Source organism: Carassius auratus, chromosome 6 (assembly GCF_003368295.1).
Source record: "Carassius auratus strain Wakin chromosome 6, ASM336829v1, whole genome shotgun sequence".
Lineage (NCBI taxonomy): Eukaryota > Metazoa > Chordata > Actinopteri > Cypriniformes > Cyprinidae > Carassius > Carassius auratus.
Genome location: NC_039248.1, coordinates 9,172,851 through 9,180,331, shown reverse-complemented (window position 1 = coordinate 9,180,331; position 7,481 = coordinate 9,172,851). Strand labels below are relative to the sequence as shown.

Below are 7,481 nucleotides of genomic sequence, written 5' to 3'. Positions count from 1 at the left end.
ATTTTGTATTTATTATATTTCATTATTTTTATCCATTAACACAGATTTTTATCAAGACATTTTCAGAATGTTTGCATTTGTAATTTAGAGACACTGCACTCAGTCACATGTCTAACACAAGTAAATAGAGACATGCTGAAAACTTTCATATCAACAAAAACTTGTTTATATACACTGTTACAAATATGACTCACTTTTACCATTTAGCAGATCTTAAGATCTTCAAAAATTTTTGGTCTGATTAGGAAAAGCTTATAGTTAAAATCTAAAGTATTTTATGAGGGAATTATCTTTTAGCAAATGTGAAGTTCCCACTGTCCACCAAGCTTTTGCATGGCAAAACTCTTGTTTCCTTTTATCACTTTAGAGTTTCTGTACTGCATTATTCCACGGAGGTAGGCGTCTGTGAACTCTGTGTATCCTACAGAGGCACAACTAATATGCACCACCAACCATGGCCATAAAAACCCATAGTTATACTTACAGCATGCGCCCATACATGCTTAAACAAGTCAAACGCTTTCTTAATTTTCTTTTTCCTGAATTATTTCAGTTATATTATTCATACAAATAATTTCAAATTGTGTATAGGTCTAAATATATATTTATATAGAAAAGAAATGTATTCATGTTTCTGTAAGCCTTGTACTTACATTTAAGTATCTCATACATGCAAGTCTTGACAAGTAATTTCAGAGCTGAAAAAAGTAGGCATGTATGCACACATTTTTTACACTTCTAGAGAGTTGTCTTGCTTTTCTATGCACCATCAGCGCTGCTGTGATTTATTGACAGTCCAAGCAGTCAGCAAATGTCATTTCTCTGCTTTGGCTTTTCCTCAAAGATTCTTGACTGTCTTCCATGATGGTCTGACAGAAGTTCTTTGGAAGTACAGCATGGCAAGTACTGTATCAAAAGGCTGGAATGCCAGGTCAGTGACCCATTGAGCTGTTAACTAAATGGGATAATTAAACTAGGAGAGAGACAGATAGCTGGGAGCAATGGATTTAAGTGTAAAAAAAGAATCATGAGACTAAAATAACATCTTACACACTTTACATACCGCATGTTCAGGTGAAAAATGACAACTTGATAAGTATAAATGAGCAGGATATTGGGCAGAATTGTTCAGTTTAGCGGTGAACATGCTTATCATGTATAATCAGTAGCCATCTAATAATTTTTAGCATTACTAATTGTTCATTAGCATGAATTTTATTATATTTTTTATTATTTGGATTTTATTTATTATATAAATATTTTAATTTATTATGTTGTGTTTCTTTTTTATAAGCATGAAACTGTTTTTAGGGAGAGTTCAGGAAAATCTGGGGCAAGGCTGATTCTTTTTTCAGTATTCAGGATGACTGCATTTTGTATTCAAGATTGCATGTTAATAAAAACATAAAAACAGTTAACGTTGTCAGAATGACTCATAATAAGTAAGTAATTTAAAGTCAGCTGTTCTGGGGCGTCATCTATTGAGTGATATAGAAATGCTAAATGATTTATCAGCTCACTGACACATTGCCATCTGCCCTGTAACCACATCACAAAATATGAACACATGTTTATATGTGCAGCAGTTGTGTGTTTACTTGTATGTTGTGTGTGTGTGACTGGTTCTACAATCATCTGTTGCAGGCCAAAGGAATGGTTGTCGTCATCACTATATTTCTTCCATTTCTCTGTTAGAATGACATATGTTCAGTCAGCTCTTTAATAGTGTAATTCAACTAAAAATGTAAACTTTATTTACAGGTTATTATTAACACTCATTTCTAAAAAAAAATGTGAATACCATTGTTACTGTAGAGCAGACAAGATGTCCATGAGGATCTTTGTTGTGATTATAAAGGTCCCATGAGGAGAGAAATGAGTTTTGCATTAAAGTACATAAGAGGCGTAGTCTGTATATTTGATGAACAGATGACAAGAAAAACACCCAAAGCTTTCTTGAATTTTAGTGGACAACTGAGCTGGAGTATTCAAAAACTCTTGTAAAACCTTGTGAACGTGCGGTCCTGTTCTCCTGCCATATCTTATCTGATTACAATGCTGCTGATAAATTGTATATGTACAGTATCTTTACTCAGAATCTCAATCTTCTCAATATTTTAAATTACAATAAATCTCAAATTCCCAGCCTCTATGGAAATGAAAAAGCATGTCATGAGAAAGCATTGACCTTAATGCACTACCAGGTGTATGAAGGCTCTCGTATGTACCTGTTAGTTTGCTGTTTAAGCAGGTAAAACATGTTGGAGTCAAACACTGAAATAAACACCTTCACCTGCTAAACTGCTGTACAGAGGGAGACAAACTTCAAGTATTAAAGGCATTTCTATAAATGGGGAAGTCCATAAAGTTGCTTTGTACGCAGATGATGTCTTGGTATATATTTCGGAGCCTACTGTCAGGTTTCCTGAGTTGATGAACATTTTGCGGAAATTTGGGCGTTACTCAGGCTATAAATTAAACATACAAAAGTTAAAAACTCTTAACATTTAATTACTCCCCTTCTAAACAGCTTTGTGAAACTTTTCCTCTTAAATGGGACCAACAATCACTGAAGTACTTGGGTATTTCTCTACCAAAGGACATTTCTTTATTGGGAGAAATTAATAATGGCCCCTTATTAACTAAAATTAAGGTGGATATTACAAGAATACAATCTCATTTCTTACTTTATGTCAAAGAATCGATAGTGTCAAAATGAATGTGCTTCCACGGTATCTGTTTTTGTTTCTGGCTCTTCCAGCGGAAATTTCCCAGAAAGAATTCTCAGAAATTGATAAAATTATTTCTAGATTTATTTGGCAGGGTAAAAGAGCCAGGGTCAAATATAAAACATTACAGCTTCCAAAAGAAATGTGAGGCATTGCATTACCGTATTTCAAAGGTTATTTTTATGCAGCTCAGATCAAGCCACTCATTTATATGTGCTCATCAAAATTTCAATAGCGGAACTATTTCCAGCAGAATATTATCTCCAAAACTGAGATAGATGACCCAATTTTGACAATTTTTCTGAAGGCTTTTAAAAACAATATAGTTAAAGGTGCTATCAGCAAGTTCTATAAAGGGTTTCTGACAAAAAGGTCTCACTCTATGGACTACATCAAAGAAAAATGGGAAAAGGAAGGACATTTCTCAATAACTAATGAAGAATGGTATGAAGTATGTGAATCCTCACGGAAATGTATGAATTCCCAGAAATGGCGAGAGTTTAGCTGGAAATGTTTAGTGCGCTTTTTCCTAACACCAAGGCAAAAGGTACACTTTGGCACAGGCACGGCCTGCTGTTGGAGGTTGTGTGGGGCTCGGGATGCAGGGCATTGGCATATATTTTGGGAATGTCCAAAGATTAAACTCTTTTGGCTTGAATTTCAAAAAGCTTTAATTAGTATATTTAAGGTTAACAACATACCATTACAGTTTTCTACAGTTTTTTGGGGAAATTTTGACAATATGACAACATTTGACAACATGAAGATAAATACCTGTATACTATTTTGACAGTAGCAGCCAAAAAGGTAATTACCAGATGCTGGCTCCTTCCCGAGCCCCCCGCGGTGACTGAGTGGATAAACATAGTGAATGAGATTTATGTAATGGAATCCTGACATTTTCAATTCGCATTAAAAGGAGCACTTTTGTTAAATTATGGAGCAAATGGGTTGGATACATTGAACCCTTACGACCAGATTTTGTAGAGGTTAGAATATAGAAAATAATCCTCTTTTCATGTATACCTTTCTTTTTTTTTTGTCTTAATTTTTATCCCCTTTTTTCCTTGGTGTCGGATATGTGCATGTTGTTTATCTCTCTTTGTTTTACTTTTTTGTATAAAAAAATAAACTGCTGTACAGAGGGATGCTGCAGACAGATCGTATTAGCTTAAAGTGACTTACGTTCTCACCTTTCAGCATCCCAGCTGACACTGAATAAGCCTGTTCCCCCTTCCTGTCCTGAAGGAATGTGCTTGTGTGGGCGTCAGTTCATTTCTCACCTATTTTCTCACACTTACTAACATACAGAGTGGCATCCTGCATCCTATTTTCATTCAAGCTATTCCTTTTTTTTTATGAGAATATGTCCAACTCTAATGTGCATGAATTTACAATAATATGCTTTCAATAATAGTGTGCTTGCAAATCCAACATGTGCATCAAATGTGTGAATTATTAGTGTGTGTGTGTGTCTAATATATATATATATATATATATATATATATATATATATATATATATATATATATATATATATACAGTATATATAAAATCAGCAAGTATTTATATTTTTCTTAATATGTGGTTATTATTAATACAGTATTAAATCATTATAAGATGAAATATTGTATTAATATTAAAATACTTTTCTCTATAATAATAAGTATTATTTAAATGAATGAAATGCTTCAGGTATACTGTTATGCATATATAACATTGTCCATTTAAAACTGAACATTGCTACCACTCCCTTTAAGCCCCCAATATAAACAGTTGCCTTATTTAAACCTCATTGTCACCCTGTCCAAACCTTTGTTTCCAGGGCAAGTCTAAGCCTTCCATTAGAATAAATCTTATGATAATTTTCTGATGATAAATGTTATTTTGTTAAGTACATTAAAATCATTTAATAATCCCTGAACAGTTTAAACATCTCCAAATATATATTAATTTTGATTAAAGAGAGGGAAACCAGTGAGATTTAAGATTGTCTTAAAAAGGATGGCTGCCCTCTAGGCTTGGATTCCAGATGAGTGTGGACAGATGCTTGGGTGTGCCACAAGTGTACATGTGATAGAGAGGCAGGAAAAGAGGAAGAGAGTGAGTATATTTATGGAATGCTAATCAATGTGGTAACATGACAGATCACATGTTACATTACCAAAATGTAACACAGATCTGACAATATCCTCAACACCCCCTCAAATGGATTCGCTTTGACCCTGGACCTGCAATCTTCATTTTAAACTACACTCAATTCGTGAATGTTTGCTTCTCGATTCTTTTGAACATTGTCAATTTATTTATTTATTTATTTATTAGAGAATTGGAAATATCAAACGATTGTTAGAATGAATTTTAAATAATAATTTTTGTCCCACCTATTATATTTTTTATCAGACGCTGTAATGTCTCGGGCCCGGGAAAAATAACACATTTGATTATGAACGCCACATACAATTTACCTGTGCAGGTACAGGCACGAGAGTAGAGCGCACGAACTCCGCTAATTCGTGATTTGATTGGCGCGAGAAGGCGGGGAGTTCTGAAAGACGATCCTGAGAACAGAGTGAATGTCTAGTGATGGATTTGGTTAGCTGCGGGCGTCTGAACAAGTCTGGGCTGCAGTTCTTTCACTGCAGCTAACAGCACAACCAAGGAGATGATTTTATTTCTCTGCTTTTAGTCACTGAGAGGATTTTTGCAGGCTGCACAGTTTTGAGGAGGGAAAAAGTCCGTTGGCAGATGCAGGCGCATCGCGCAGGAGTAGTTAGATAAAATTAAACTATTTTCCAGACAAATACAGGCTCATTCAAGGGAATTTGACAAATCATGCGTGACTAAGACAACGTCGTTGACGGCTTCGCCTCGGTGACCAGTTTTGAGCGGTAAGTAACTTATAATCCCTTTGTGATGAAATGAGAGAGCGTTCTGTGGTCAGTGATGGAATTCTATTCAGCAATATCACGCTATAGTGCCACTGATTAGAACTGATTTAGGATCAGTTATACAGCGAAGTACAGGATAAGTTGATAGATTCTGTAAGGCAGTAATTCTCAACCTTTTGACATCCTTTGATATTCAAAGGCCTCAACATGTAGGCATAGATATTTTCTAATGTGCCACGATGCAAAAGCTTCTTCTTATTTTTATTAACAGCAAAAGATAATGAATGTAAATAATTCACTAGATACATTTTAATTCCAAAAGTTTGAGCAACTGTATTTTCTTATAAATATATTTTGTTTAGGACAGTGTGGGGGTCTTGGAGTTAAAAGTTTGGGAACTAGTGATTTTACACTCAGTGTCAGTAATTCAGTTCTTTGAGATCAGTTGTAAGGTCAGTAAAGCAATGCACTGAGGTCAGTGAGAGTTCACTAGGGTCAGTGCTAATAAAGAGCTCTAGGCTTGGGTAGAAAGAAGCATCAGGATAGAGTGGTGACTCTTGAGTTTGAAGCAATAATGATTTATGGAAGTCATTCTGAAAGCTATGGAATGTCATCTTACCTTGTTTTACAATTTAGAGTGAACACAGCTTAAATGTGTAACTGCAAAATCATAAAGTCTGTCAAGCAAAATGTCTGATGAACGTTGCTGATCACCGATATGAAACAAGCTTGTTATCCTACAAAATACCACAATTCTTATTATTTGACAGAACAGATGTGCTTCAGATACATCAGATTTATTCATCTAGTTCTCATGAGATGTGTTAAAACACATCATCACTGCATATTTATGTGTACAAAGCTGCTTGGGGTGTTCTTTGCTCCTGTGTTACAACCTCATTATCATTTAAGCTGCTTCACATTTCACAGCAGGTTTGTTAAATCATGCCAGTTTCAAGACCAAAAAGGGAAGAGAGAGGACCTATCAGAAACCAGAGGAAAGGAATCACAACACAAATACAGTTCATGATTCAACCACGTGTGCTTGGCATTTTTATAAAGATCTTATAAATAAAAATATGATGGGCTGGTGATGGGATGGAAGTGGAAAAGTGATATTTCCACATCAGCATCATATACATTTCTAAACTGCCTGTTCAGTCAGAGGAGGCGGGGCATGGCCTCAGTTGAACTTGTGTGATTCGTCACTTTGAATATCTCACACTAGGTAAGCAGGGCTGGAGTGTCTAGGTTACTGTGGACACCTGCTGAACATGCAAGCAAGGCCGAGGGGTTGCTCGTGTTAAGTGACTATAGTCAGACTGTGAATGTTATTGTGTGGGCTTTTTTCTCTTGTGTAAGAGAGTATGCATGTCATTATTAAGTACAGCTGGAATGCTCAGTAGTCTTACGTTCAAGATTTTCTTATGACTTTGCCAAGAATTAATTATATTGCCAAGAATAATTATTTCAAGAACAATTATAAATCAGCACCTTAAAGTTTCCCTGTGTTTGATGATAACTTGCTCAGCTCTTTTGATGTCAATATACTACTCTTTTATACAGTAGAAAACATTTGGTTGCACATTTTTCACATGTGTGAACAACATTTGGGGCACATAACCAATAACATCTGCGTGTCAGTCTCCATAGCTTCTTTGCTTCCTGATTAGACTGTATGACATACATTGTGAAGCATGTGAATGGAAATGCCTTGTGTTCATGTCTGGATACTCAGGCGTGTGTTTCAGAAAATTCGTGAACAACACATTTTTTTTCTGCAATGATTGTAGGGCAAAACTGGATAGATTTAATATGAAATGTTTTTATTGAAGTGTAGACTTTTACTGGTAGCAAAAAC

General features: G+C 35.3%; 1 protein-coding gene across 6 annotated transcripts in view; it reads left to right on the top strand.

Annotated features, from left to right (window-relative positions):
• The first annotated feature begins 5,309 nt into the window (after window positions 1-5,309).
• col7a1 (collagen, type VII, alpha 1) overlaps window positions 5,310-7,481 on the top strand; it is a 57,126-nt gene continuing 54,954 nt past the window's right edge. For all 6 annotated transcript variants that reach the window (XM_026260246.1, XM_026260269.1, XM_026260262.1 and 3 more), the window contains exon 1: window positions 5,310-5,620. The gene's annotated coding sequence lies outside the window, so the exon portion shown is untranslated. The remainder of the gene's footprint in view (window positions 5,621-7,481) is intronic.